The following is a 13,475-nucleotide window of genomic DNA, read 5'->3' as shown; positions in this document are numbered from 1 at the left end:
TTTTATGTTAGGTCTCAGCAATGACTTTCACCTTCAGTTTTCATAATTATTCAACTTTGCATTCAGAGTTCTGTTTAGGTGTTGCTATTGCTTTCATAGACTCACCCAGTAATAATTTTGACTCCCCATTGAACCTGTAACAAGGTTGAATGAAAGTACCTATTACTTGTTAGGAAAACAATTCTTTTTCTAGAAGAGTGAGAAAACCCTTACATTTCACATTTGTAGATAATTTTATCAATGTTATATCTCTATAAAGTGACCGTTTCTTAATATTAATGACAGATTTTCTTTTTTGATCACAAGTTAACTATGGCATACTAGAAATAGCACGTAATAAATAAAGTTTGAGATAATATATCTAGAAATGGCTAGGGAGAATTATTCCTCTGTTCATGTGAGAGGACTCCAGTAGAGGTTCCAATGCTTCAGAGGTAACCTTTCATGCTTTTTTTCAGCTGAAATGCTTAATTTCGTGGCCAACTCTTAAGCAGAATTAACCTATACTCCATAGACTAACTATAGACTTTTTTCCTGGTTTTTATGTTAATACATTACTTTTAATATATTTCTTTTGCTCTTTGACCACTTTTTCCCATTATTGTGAAGTATCTGAGCTCAGTGCTCATTTGCATTGTCTCCTTAAACTATATATACTTTTTAGATACTGTAAAGATGTTCAAATAACAATTTAAAAAATCTTAGTTGAAACTCGGTTTGGGGTTTTTTACACTTATTGTCTGTTTTGATTTTTCACCTTTAGGCAACTATGTAGGTAATTATTTGTGTTCATATTTCTTACTTGTTTCCTTTCATCTCCTCTCCCACTGCAAAACAATTTTAGGGGTCACTGTATACTGTTCCTTTCTTAAAGGTAGGAGAAATGTCAGGAACATTCATGAGACATGGGGAAAAATGTAGATTCTCACTGCTAAGTCTCTGAATACTGCTATCATTCATAGGATGTCATGAATGATCTGCCAGTTGCAGTCCTGTAAGTAAAAATGGGATTCCATGTTCATATATCTTGTTTGGATTTTATGCTTGATAATGATCAGAAGCAGTTAGTTTCCCATTTCATCCCCCTTTCAAAAAGATACACATTATTCTCTTTGCCAAAATATGGTAAAGGTTTTCAAATGTGCTTTGCAAAAGGGTGTTTAATTTTTTAATTTTCTTTGTTCTAACTGTTTTAAACATTCTTCCTTAATCAATACAAAATGAAAATAAATAGTATATTATAAAGTTTCAGATGTATCTGTGTTCAAGGTCCATCCATATAAGCTAGAGTGAAAGCTGGCAGCATGTAACTCTATTGTCTAAGCAAGGTTAGCTTTGACTTTGAGTTCTTAATACTCAGATTTGATGATACACTGTTTCGTTCAGAACTAATACTGGCTGAAAAAGCCAACCATATTCTAAGGTATACAGGCAAAGAGTCACTTAGCCCTCTTTGCTCTTTGAACAATCCAGAAGGTCAAAGTAATTTCCAGAATGCAAATTTGGATGTCTTTATTGATGTTTCTCTACTGTGTAATGTATCAGTCACATGAGACTAGACTCCCAAGTTTTCAACTATTTGGAATTTAATTTAGTGACTCTTAAAGGAGTTCAGAATTTATATGATCAAGAGTTGTGTGAGAATGTGGAAAGAAACACTAGGCTTACAGAGCTTGCTGTCACACCAGGACAGGTCCTGTACAGCTAGAAAAGGCAATACCATGTTTTTCTAAAGTGTCAGATGTAAGTTGAGTGAGGCATGATTAGGCCTGGTCCTAGAATACCCTGCTTGGCACCTGTGTTAGTTAATCTATATTCAAGTATTTCTTATGCCTAGTGTTTGTTTATAGATAGTTTTCCTTAATGAAATTTGTCTCTACAGATTCCCATTGTATGAGAAATATAGCCCAGAGTATAGATGTGTGGAAATAATATGGTTTTAAAATACATGGTTTAATAATAAATATATACAGTTTTCCCTACTGAGCTACATATTGTTTGATCTAAATTCAGGATCTTCACTTTAACAAGAAGATACAATTGTACCTTCAACTGTCTCTTATAAAGGGGTTTTGTAAGCTAGTTTGACTTTCATAACTGGCCTATGTTAGCACCTATCAATCTTTTTGCTTCTGCTAACTCAAATAATTGGTAATTTCTGTCTTGCCCCCACTTATTCCAGTATTTTTTCTCAGTTTCAGCAGTAGTTACTGCTTCCTTGTGGCTGTCTTGGTTAAAAATGTATAACTACAAGTTTACAAGAGTTTACATAGACTTATAAATTAAAGATATACATATAAATCAGCTGGTGTGAATGTTAAGTACTAAGCCAGCCAGCTACAGCTTGTGATATATTTCCTAAGGCCAGTAGCTTGATATTATCTGGTTCTGTTCTCTAATCCTTGTCAGAGGCATAATGTCAGGCTCTGAGAGGAAGGGTTTGAATTGAATTGTCAAGACTCTATTAGCATTAGAGAGCTATGGAGTCCTGTAGTAGTGCTTTTTTAAGTTTGAAGACATCACAGAATCAGCTAAGTTGGAAAAGATCTCTGAGATCATCAAGTCCAACCTTTGTCCAGACATCACCTTGTCAACTAAACCATGGAACTAAGTGCCACATCCAGTCATTTTTTGAACACCTTCAGGAATGGTGACTCCACCACCTCCCTGGGCAGTCCATTCCAATGTTTAGTCACCCTTTCTGTGAAGAAATTCCTCCTGATGTCCAACTTGAACTTCCCCTGGTGCAGCTTGAGGTGATGTACTCTTGTCCTGTTGCTACATGCCTAGGAGAAGAGGCCAACCCCCTTCTCGCTATAGCCTCTGTTTGGGTAGTTGTAAAGAGCAATAAGATCACACCTGAGTCTCCTTTTCTCCGGGCTAAACAACTCCAGCTCCCTCAGCCGCTCCTCATAGGACTTTAGACCATTCACCAGCTTCATTGCCTTTCTCAGGACACACTCCAGCACTTCAATGCCTTTCTTGAAATGAGAAGTCCAGAACCAGATAGAGTACCTAAGGTGTGACCACCCATACATCCACCCATTAGTGAAACCACACTAGGGAAACTACGTCCTTTTTTTAATGAAAATTTCTAATAATAGCTATTTTTCATGACCGAGAGAGATATGGTTATGTAAATATGTTTAATTGTCCTTCCTTTCTCATTTGAAAACAATTTTCAAATGACACTTATGAGCTAGCCTCCCTGAGAATTTCACTGAGTAGTTCTAGTTAAACAAAATTCTAGTTTAATAGTGAAGCAACACTTAATACAGAAAGGATCAAGTTTCTGCTGCTGGCTGTCTTGCAAAGCTGGAGGTGCAAAGTGGCCGTTGCCCTTGGCGCTGTTAATCTAGATAGTTCATCTAGATAGTTCTAGACCAAGTTCATTTTGCAGAAGCCAAATTTCCTTCTCTGTCGTCTTTAGTTTTTGCTGTTTGCCATGTTCATACAGTTATAAATGTAATAAGTAATTTATCATTCCAACATATTTACTTATATGTATTGGCTGATGATATTATAAGTTTTACTTTTCATTTTACCTTACGGTTTTGTGATCTATAAGTAAAGTGCATGTGCTAAACCGATTCCAGGTTAGGTCAAGATACACCATTACAAATGCCCTCTTCAGTCTTTTCTTACCTCTATATCTGCAAAATAAATATAGACAGGATATAAAAGGTACCTCTCAGATAAAAGATACATTATTTAAATTACTCAATATTGTTAACGGCATAAATTTGGTTTTCAGGAAAGGTTGGAGAATCTCTTGAAATAATTTGTAAGAGAGTGGGTTTTTTATTCCATGATCTTGAAACAAGGAGAGTTTTCATTTAGTTCTGTGCATCACACTTATGTCTGACATGATTCCAGCTTTGAGATTCTAAGACATGATGGACATGGGAAGAAGCAATGTCTCTACAGAGACATTCATTGTCTCTGTAGAGAATACAAACATATGTATATCTTCCATATGGACTCATTTGGGTTTGTTTTTCCTCAGTGTTTTTAGAATCAGTTGAATTGAAAACAAATGATTTAAAGAGGCACTGCTGAATAAGTAGCTCCTGTACTCTCTACCTAAGCTGAAGCTGTTGGCTAGATACTCAGTACAATAGGAGGGTCTCTACTTAAAAGTAAATCAAGTGTTATGAGTCTCATATAGAAGTATATATGCAAAGTACAGAGGGGTATGTGTGTGTGTGTATGTATACATAAAAGCATACATATATAGTAGTGATATATATTCAGATGCTTTCAGATTTACTTAATTGATTTACATTTCTCTAAGTTTTTGCATCAAATCATATGTTTGTGGGAATGGTGAGAAGAACTTTTATTGTTTTGGTTTGGGGTTTTTTAGGGGTTGGTTTGGTTTTTTTTAATTGTTTTGCCTAGCTAGATGATGTATGTAAAATTTTCCTCCTTTTAAAGGCTGTTTGGCTTATCATCTTATCATGTGTTTTTATCTAAAGGAAAAGTGATTTTTTCAGTAAAGAGCTCATGAGAAAAATTATATTTATATTGCTCTTAGGAAAACATTTCATCATTATTGCCACTTTTTTTTTTTAAGAATGAAAAACACTGTGAAGCAATACAGAACTATCTGTAGGTGAGAACATGAATAAATATGCTCTTATTTTCATGGACCTGAGTCATTAATGGGGTTACCACAAGGATTTTAATTCATATGTGTTTCCTCTTACAGTTTTTTTGCCAAGAAGCATAGAGAATAGAATAATTGCCCCAGGACTTTAATTACAGTTAATGTAGGAGGGAATGTTGGGATTTAGTATTATTATTTTATTTTATGATCATGAAGACTCAAAGGTGTTCATTTAGACAGAGCACATTCAGCTAGTTGCACTTTCTTTTACCCCCTTCTTTTGATATCTAGCATTTTTTCAGTTCCAAAGATTCTCACTTAAAACTTCAATTTTGAAACAATCAGAATATGATAGTTGTGATAGTAAAATTTGGGACTAATTTTGAGCATATAAATATGAAATATGGAACTTGACAGTGTATTTTAAGTAAGGTACTAACGACTGTCATATTTTCTGAGCACTTTACCCTCTTCCTTTGGGAATCACAAACCTGTTGATGAGTAACCATAAAGTTCTTCCTGCTGATCATCAAACTCTGTCTTTTGACCTCCCACAAAAAGATCTCAAGGAACTTTGAGCAAGAAAGAAATTCCTCTTTTTAATGGTCATTATAAATCCTTATTTTCCATGCCATAGAATTGAAATGGTTCTGCTGACTCACCTTAATTCCACAGCTTTAAAAAGAGAGGCCTCCTGCAGATAATATATAGATGATAACTTAAATTTTGTTCTGATTGCCAAATGAATGTTGAATGATAATGTTACATATTTTGTAGAAATCAACTGTGACAAAAGTAATCTAAAAACAAAGTAAAAGTGCTAGCCTTCTTTTGTCCTATCAGTCCTACAGATAGATAGGTTAATTTTAAAATGTGGTTTTCAGAGATTGATTTTGAGTATTCTTATCAGGAATGCTGAAATATGTTTTTGATTTTAAATTTGGATTTAAATCCTAAATTAATTTGGATGAAGTTTAGTATGCTGTTAAAATAATGCTGTAATCTGGCCGGCAATGTCAATGCATAAAAATCTCAATGTATTTCTAATATCCTGGTATTAATTTTTCCATGCTTTCAAGATTTAGTCAGCTTTGATGAAAAGTGTCTTTGGCAGAGAAACAGCAGATCCCTTTGCATATTTTTATGGGCTATCCTTTCCTCTGAATTTAATTAAGTAGCGTAACTACACCATATAATTTTCTGCATGGATTTCTTTTAGAAGGACATCATTGTGTATTCTAGCCACATTTATTGAAGTTTATACTGAAAATTGAGCACTGTTAATAGCTGTGATGTCATGTTAATATTGTATCTTCATCTAGAAAAATTCTACTCCAGTAGAAGGAATATTTAAGAACACTACTAGCTCCCTCTTGGACTTGCCGGTCGACGGCCATTAAAAAAAAAACTAAAAAAAAAAAAAGAAAAAAAAATTGGAAGCATCAGTCTCCTGGAAGTCAATGGAAAATTGATTCCTAAACACCTGCTTATAGGCCATTCAAGATTTGTTATTAACACCTTAGTAGATTTCTTGCATGTTTCAGCTATAGGATTTCTTCCAGCAATTGCTTCTCATCAAGTATAAGTTTTCTAGTTAAACTACAGCATATCATTCAGAGCAAGTTTATGGCTCATCTGCTACTGGGGAATACATGTAAAGCTCATGGATGTGACCTTTTAAGGATTCTCTTGAGTGCAGAAATGTCCTAGTCAATTATGTATTTACCTTCTGAAGATTTGTCAGGAAAACAATCAGTGTGATGCTTCTTTGGAAAAGGAGTTAAGAGCTATGGGGAGCCAATGAAACATCTACAGATTTTTTGACTGGGAAAACATAAAAAAAGGAATCCATGACCTTTACCGCTATTTCTGTCAGGAAGATCAGTTCACTTTAGAAATTGGAGTGGGTTTTATGTGTTTATAAGTTAGATCCTGTCTAATGTAAAACAGTGGGTGTTTTCTTAATAGCATCAGTAAGGCATATTTGTTTTTAAAATAATTAAATAATTATCTACATTTTTTGCAGATTATTTTGTGTTGAGAAGTGTCTTTTCGGCAATTCCAGTAATGAAATTACATTATATGGTTTCTTTCAATCAGAAGTATCGCAAATTGCTATACTCAATAGTACTGTAAATATTCTTGCATTTGTGAAATCCGTCCTTGACTCTGGAAGGTTGGCAGGTGTTCATAGAACACCATGCAACAAATTAGATAAGGAAATGAAAAATGGGGGGTTTTAGGTAGGGGAATGGGAAACTATTGTGAATTTAATAAGAGAATAGGGTTAACATTTGTAAACAATAACACATTCTACTGTATTGAAAGTGTCAGACTGTACTGGGCAGAGCTGTTAGTATGCCTGCTTTCTGTCTTTTTAAAAGATGTTTCATCTGAATGATGGCACAGTCAATATATATGTGTAATTTTCTATGTATACTGCTTACTCTGCAACTGAGTGAAAATCTATTAATTTTTTCTCTTGTATAATTCAGTATGTAACCAGCTCATATTTTCTTTTTTTAATTATAAAAAAGTGAAAATTATAAATGAAGCTACTCAAAATACATCACACTTCTCTGCAAATGTAATTTGAAATTCATAAAATATTAATGCATTAAATATGGAATGTTGTTTTTATGCCACAGAGAAAAAAATTTAAAAAGTTAAGTTTCTTCTCTATGTTATTAAAACTATGTATCATAGAGAATTCATGGAGGAGTTGGTTTTCTCCATTCCCAGTGTTTTGAATCATGTTTTCATGAGGGATACTTATGGAACTACTCAGATTTTTATGTGTGCATATGTGTGCGTAAAATTTTAATAATACTTTCTTAGGGACTAGATAATACCATAGAATCAACCACCTGTATAATTAACATTGTTTTAGCAATTCTCTCTCCATACACAACTTGCACGCGCACACATTTATTAAAAAACTGATTTTGAGTGGAAGTCTTTCTATTTATGAGTTAGAGCCTACACACACATTCTGTGTGGCAACTAAAGCAGACACCAGATAATTTTTTTCTTGTTTCTTTAGACATGATTTACTAATTCCCTGCTGTGAGAAACTTGCATTCCAAATGATATCTTTAATTAAGAAAGAAAAATCATAATCTTCATACTTTTAAGTGGGCAGAAGTGTAATTAGGTAGTTACTAAAAGAAGTGGGAGGTACTTGTTTTAGTACCTCGAAGAGTCAAGGTTTAATATCAAATACTAATTGAAAAGTGGTCTAGATTTAAATTAAAGCAGCATTTTGTGCAAAAGTACCTTACACAGTCTTACCTAGAGTAAGTATTTCTCCAGCTTGGTTCCGAGTTTCTAAGCCTTGTGATTTCAGATGCAAATTGTTCCTGAGTATTTAAGTCGAAGTTAGGTTTCTATTGCATGATAGTTTTTGTGACTAAAATGCAATGATAAATGCAACTTCAGCTGAGAGGAGGTCTAAGAACTTGAGCAAAATAAACACTTGTGATAAACAGAGTGGGAATAAGCCCAAAATCCTCCTGCAGTGTATGGGCAGATACAAACAAGTATCTTAGAGTATCTATTTGCTCTATCAATTAATTATATTTGTAATAATCTTGTATGATTTTAACTTGAGATAGAACTCATAGTTGCAATATTATTTTTTCAATAGATTAAATTAACTTTGAATAGTCTTGAAAGAAACAGTAGTTATGAGGGCAGAAATAACACAAAGAAGCAATATAGTGAAAGAGCAAAATAACATGCATCTTGCAATAATTGCATGCAAAATATATGAAGAGAATACTACAAGTATATGTGCTGCTTGTGATGAGAAGAAAATCTTATGAACAAAAACATGACTTGAAAAAAATAAGATATGCATTATATTGAGGAACAAAGTAGCAGCTAATCTCTTTCCATAATCCATTACACTTGTTCACATAGTATTTCTGTACTAGATATCCTTTTGTAGAAAGAGAGAAACTGAACTGGAATGACATTTACAGAATTTAAAGATAATCAGGGAAGATGACAAATAATTTATGGTCTAGGTTTATTTACATTATGATCTAGCTAAATTTATGAAGTACTGCTTCTCTTTTTATGGATATTTGCCTATTTTTGTAAATAAGTATCAAGCAGACTGTTATAAAGATGTGTCTAAAAGAAGTTTCTATTCCTTCTAAATATTTTTTCTAAAACCAAAATGTATAATCTTGAACCGAGCTATCAGGAATTTGTTTAGTGCACAGCACCTCTGAAAATGTAAATTCATATTTCACTATACGTATAAACGGAATCCAATCCACAGATATTGAAATTACTGAGAGAAATTCCAGTATGTATGTGCAATAAGTAGAGGTTCACTGTAAGGCTACTGTCGGAATCTGAGCCTTAGTGTGATGCGAACATCTGTCCAGAGCAGCCTGGTATGTCTGCCCGCTGTGTACACAGAATGACTCATGACCTTTCGGTAGCTTTTTGTGCCTTGACCTTGGGGTTGTCAGTGGGTATATAGCCAGGGACTTTCCAAGCATTGCCTGATACAGGCATCATCTTGCCTCTAATGTACTCAGTTGGCTTTCTGCTTGATTCCAGTAAATTTCCATCACATAGTTGTTCCTGATTTTTGTCCCAGATTTTCATCATATGGTCACTTCAATTCAGGATGGATGGCATGGGACTACCCACAAGCCTAGCGTAGCAGTGTGTTTAGCCAGCCACACAGAGAAGTAGCAGGTGATTCTTACTGTTCATTGGCTTCTCTCTGCAGGAATTGGTGCATTCAGAACACCCGCTCACCAGCTCCTAGTGTGTAGTCATATGAGCAGTTAAAATAGCATGAAATTTTCATAGGTATAGAATTCAGAGCCCAGATGGAGTTTTAAAGAGTGTAAAGCAATTGATAAACAATGAAGACAGGAAAAAGAAAAAGATGAAATGAAATGTAGCAAGTTTTAAGGGAATGCAGTTATTTGCTTCAAGGAGACTAAATTGTAGGATTGTGTCAGATTAGGATGAATCTGTTAGATTAGATGGAACCTTTTCTGTAAAATATTTCTCTGTTAAGAGAAGATAAAATTACATTAGATAAGTAAAGATTTAATAGAAGGAAAAAAGAACAATTGTTACAGAAATTCACGGAATGAGTTGTAATTACATTGGTGACAATAAAAGAGGAAAAAGGGAACCTGAATAACATATAAAAAAGGTCCTTGGTTCATTAATCTCTGTGCGATCTCTTAGAAACCATTCTGTGAGGTGAAATAAATATAGGATGATGCAATTAAATGTTTCTACTGTCAAACTGATGGGTTTGTTTTTTCCAAATTTTGATGCTATTTTGTATAATCAGTGAGACTTTTTCTCTTCTGGTCTGAGTTGGTGCAGGCATGTGTCATACCACCATGTGGAACTTGAAAGTTAAAGCCATATTTTCTGAACTGAACATACAGTTAACTGGCAGAACAGCCACATCAAGTACTAATTCTTGCTATCTAGCTAATCAACATGTATTTCATCCTCCTACTACCTTTGCCAGCATAAATACTTTGCATTAGCTGGGTGTCACATAAAGTGCTAGTTTGTGACTACCATCCCCCAACTCCAAAGACAGTGAGAACTGATAATATAACCAGAGCATGTCATCAGAGAGAAGGAGGGCAAGGAAATAAGGCAGTAGAAAAGTGAAAGGGTTGGGAACTTTGCTATGGGGAGTTGGAGGTATTTACGTGAGAGGAGTGGGAATGAGGGTTGGAAAGACAGGACATGAGGTATTAGTGCAGGCAGTAGTGCAGATTTGGTCATAGTTCTGCTTCCTATGGAAATATTTTGCGTGTGTTCACATGCATTCCTAGCTGCTCAGTGAAGATTATCCCTGTACAGCATAAGGGAGGGGATGAAAAGTGGCATAGCATAATCACCAAACATCTGGCATTCCACAGTAGATGCTATTCAGCTCACAGAACTGAGCTGAGACTTTCAGTCTGGTAAATCAGAGGGCTTTTAGGCAATTCTGATGTGATAGATGAATGCAGCATGGGCTTATACAAGTGGGTTGTCAATAAATGGAAAAGGATTAGGAAATTAGCTGATACAGAGTTTAGGGATCTAGGATTTTTCAGCATGCAGGGCTAAATATGAGCCACTAATGCTAAGTTAAAGTGGTTTGAATTGTGTCTCTGGACACTGGCTGAGATCACTCAAGTACCAAGCATCTTTCTCTGAAGTGCAGAGTTTCATCAAATCTCTGATTTTGTTGGGAACTAAGGACAACAAACTGCTCTCCAGTTTGAACCCTTCTTACATCCCCAGTTACTTGGACTGTTTCACCTTTGTTGAGACTTTTAAAGATATAATCGTGTTTCAGTGAAAATATATGCGGTGAAATTGCTTAGTTTCTTTTATAATTGTTATAATTTGATTCCTTTTCAGGAAAAAAAGTATTATACTTGCTGAGCCTGATTTTGAACTTGCTTATGCTAATACAAATAGGATGATAGTGATGCCTGTGGAAGAAATTGATTTGCTTTGTGAGTAAGCAAATGTCATAATTGCAGTCCTTAATTTTTATAAAATCTATTTGACATGAAATAAAGCTTGAGTTCTTTCCATTTTTTATTTTCTATAGCATTTGAAAAAAAAAAATTGTATATGTATTTTAAGCTTACGTTCATAATTGCTTTAGATACTCACTCTCATTTTTGCAGCACAAATTTCAATATAGCCAGGAGCATACACACAAACCTGGAAAACTAATCTTCCTGCATAGTCAGACATACCTTGATTGGATAGCTCAGAGCACTTATTCTGGGTAGCAGTTAAATTTCTCACTTCTGCATCCAAATCAATTTCTGAACTTGTTATCTGTAAAAGGAAAAAAAGTACACTGTCTGATTTCCCTGATAGTCAGGGAGTTAAGTACTTTAAATAAAATTGTGGTGGTGAAGGTAACAAAACCAAATAGATAATATTTGTTTTTCAATTTCTGAATTTTATCGTATAATTTTTTACCTTTTAACTTGGTGGCCATATGGATTTTAGGCTTCAACAGAAAAAAAAATTACATTTGCATTATTTCATTTGTACTGATACCTAGAGTGTTATGGTCTAATATGTTAGATACTGTATTATTATACAACACAACCAGTATTTGCCATAAAGTGTTGATATTCCAATATATAAACTAGTATAAAATAGATAGTGCATATTCTCTAATTTTTTAGTACATGTATATTTTAAAAAGATGTCCTATATATTAATAGGTAAAATATTCACCTTGGTAGGGGTTGTATTTGAAAGGATATTATTGGTATATTTCTAAACTAATACAATTTAAGAGAGTTGTCAATGAAAGAAAAATTGTCTGTTTCTAAAAGAGATATTTAGAAAAGAGTATTTTTATTTATCCCAGACACAGACAAACATATATTAGTCCAGCAAACCCAAGTTGGTTTTTTTTCCAAAATAGTTTGTGTATAGTTTGTAATGCTAAGCACAGAAACATATCTGGACAAAGAATGGAGTGGGTGAGTAAGGAGGAAGAGATCATTCTTTATCTTTCCCCAGATTAGTCAGATAATTTGTCGAATAACTAGAGCAGTTAGTGGTTAAACTAATGAACTTCTGTGGTGTCAAGTGAGAAAAGTACTAGTTTCTTATTGAGAAAATCTTTCTAGTTGCATAGAGAAAATTTCCTTCTAAATTTTGCAGCTGAATTAAATCATTGCTTTATTTTACTACACCAGTCCTTTAGAATAATCCTAGCCATATTACAGTAACCTGGATTTTCATGTGTTGCATGTGTAACTATGATTTTACAGGTGCAACAATGCTGCCCTGATATTAAATATTCACATTATTTCAGTAGTCATGTGAATAGTTATGAGAGTGTATTTTTGTACCTTCTTATGTTCTTAGGTTCTTCTTTTAAATTTGCATAAACACTTATGCTTGACCTGATCAGTACTATGTGCATTGGTAATGAAATAAAAGAGGACCTGGCAAATCAGTTGTCAAAATCTCCCACAGAAGCTGTTAGTACGTCTTAAATCAGTGGAGCCAAGTAAATGTTTTCTGTAGTATGCAGCAAAAAACTGTAATAATGAAAGCTGTTTACTGCTGCATTTTTGGAGTGTTAATTATAACAAACAAACAAACAAAACCAAAACCAAAAGAAAACAAAAACAAATACACCCCAAACAAACAAATCACCTTAAATCAATATATTTATCAAAAATCTGGACAATTCTTCTATTTAGGAATTAGTTAATACATCTTATATCTAGAAACAAAATACAAAATCAAATCTAAGAGTTGTTTCTTTCTTTTGTGATAAGAAAACTAAAAAAAAAGGTACCTTCAAATTACCAAATATCTTGAACTACATTTTAAAGTGACTAGGAGGTATCCTGACTTGAAACTGTGTGCCTATAAATATATATAAAAAACATTTCAGTGTATATATATGTACATATATATATATATGTATATATGTATATAAAATGCATATATAAATATATACACATGGAGATGTTTAGTTTTATAGGATTATTTAATATATGGGTGGACTATGTATATTTTCAATACTGTACTTTCACATTACCTTTAGAAAAAGTCAGCACCTGATAATTTTTTATTTATTCCATAGAACATGTTCTATTTTGATGTCAATGAAATTCTGAAGAAATAAAAATTACGTATATCATTTAATATTGAATTTTTATCTTGGGTGTCATTCTTCACTGACAACATCATAAGGACTTCACTCATAAGTCAATAGGTAATACATTGATTGACACATGATACTGTGTCAGTTTGAAACTTGTTTTAACAGGAGGAAAGGTAGGATTTATAGGTAAATACCCTTCATTTGCAGATGTTTTGATAC

General features: G+C 33.7%; 1 protein-coding gene across 4 annotated transcripts in view; it reads left to right on the top strand.

Moving 5' to 3' along the window:
• Positions 1 to 13,475, top strand: part of NOVA1 (NOVA alternative splicing regulator 1) — a 143,237-nt gene that overhangs the window by 124,317 nt on the left and 5,445 nt on the right. The gene's annotated exons all lie outside the window — the stretch shown is intronic.

This window comes from Neopelma chrysocephalum, unplaced genomic scaffold, assembly GCF_003984885.1.
Source record: "Neopelma chrysocephalum unplaced genomic scaffold, ASM398488v2 Primary Assembly neopelma1_24, whole genome shotgun sequence".
Lineage (NCBI taxonomy): Eukaryota > Metazoa > Chordata > Aves > Passeriformes > Pipridae > Neopelma > Neopelma chrysocephalum.
The sequence above is the reverse complement of the archived record's forward strand: the minus strand, read 5'-3'. Positions and strand labels throughout refer to the sequence as shown.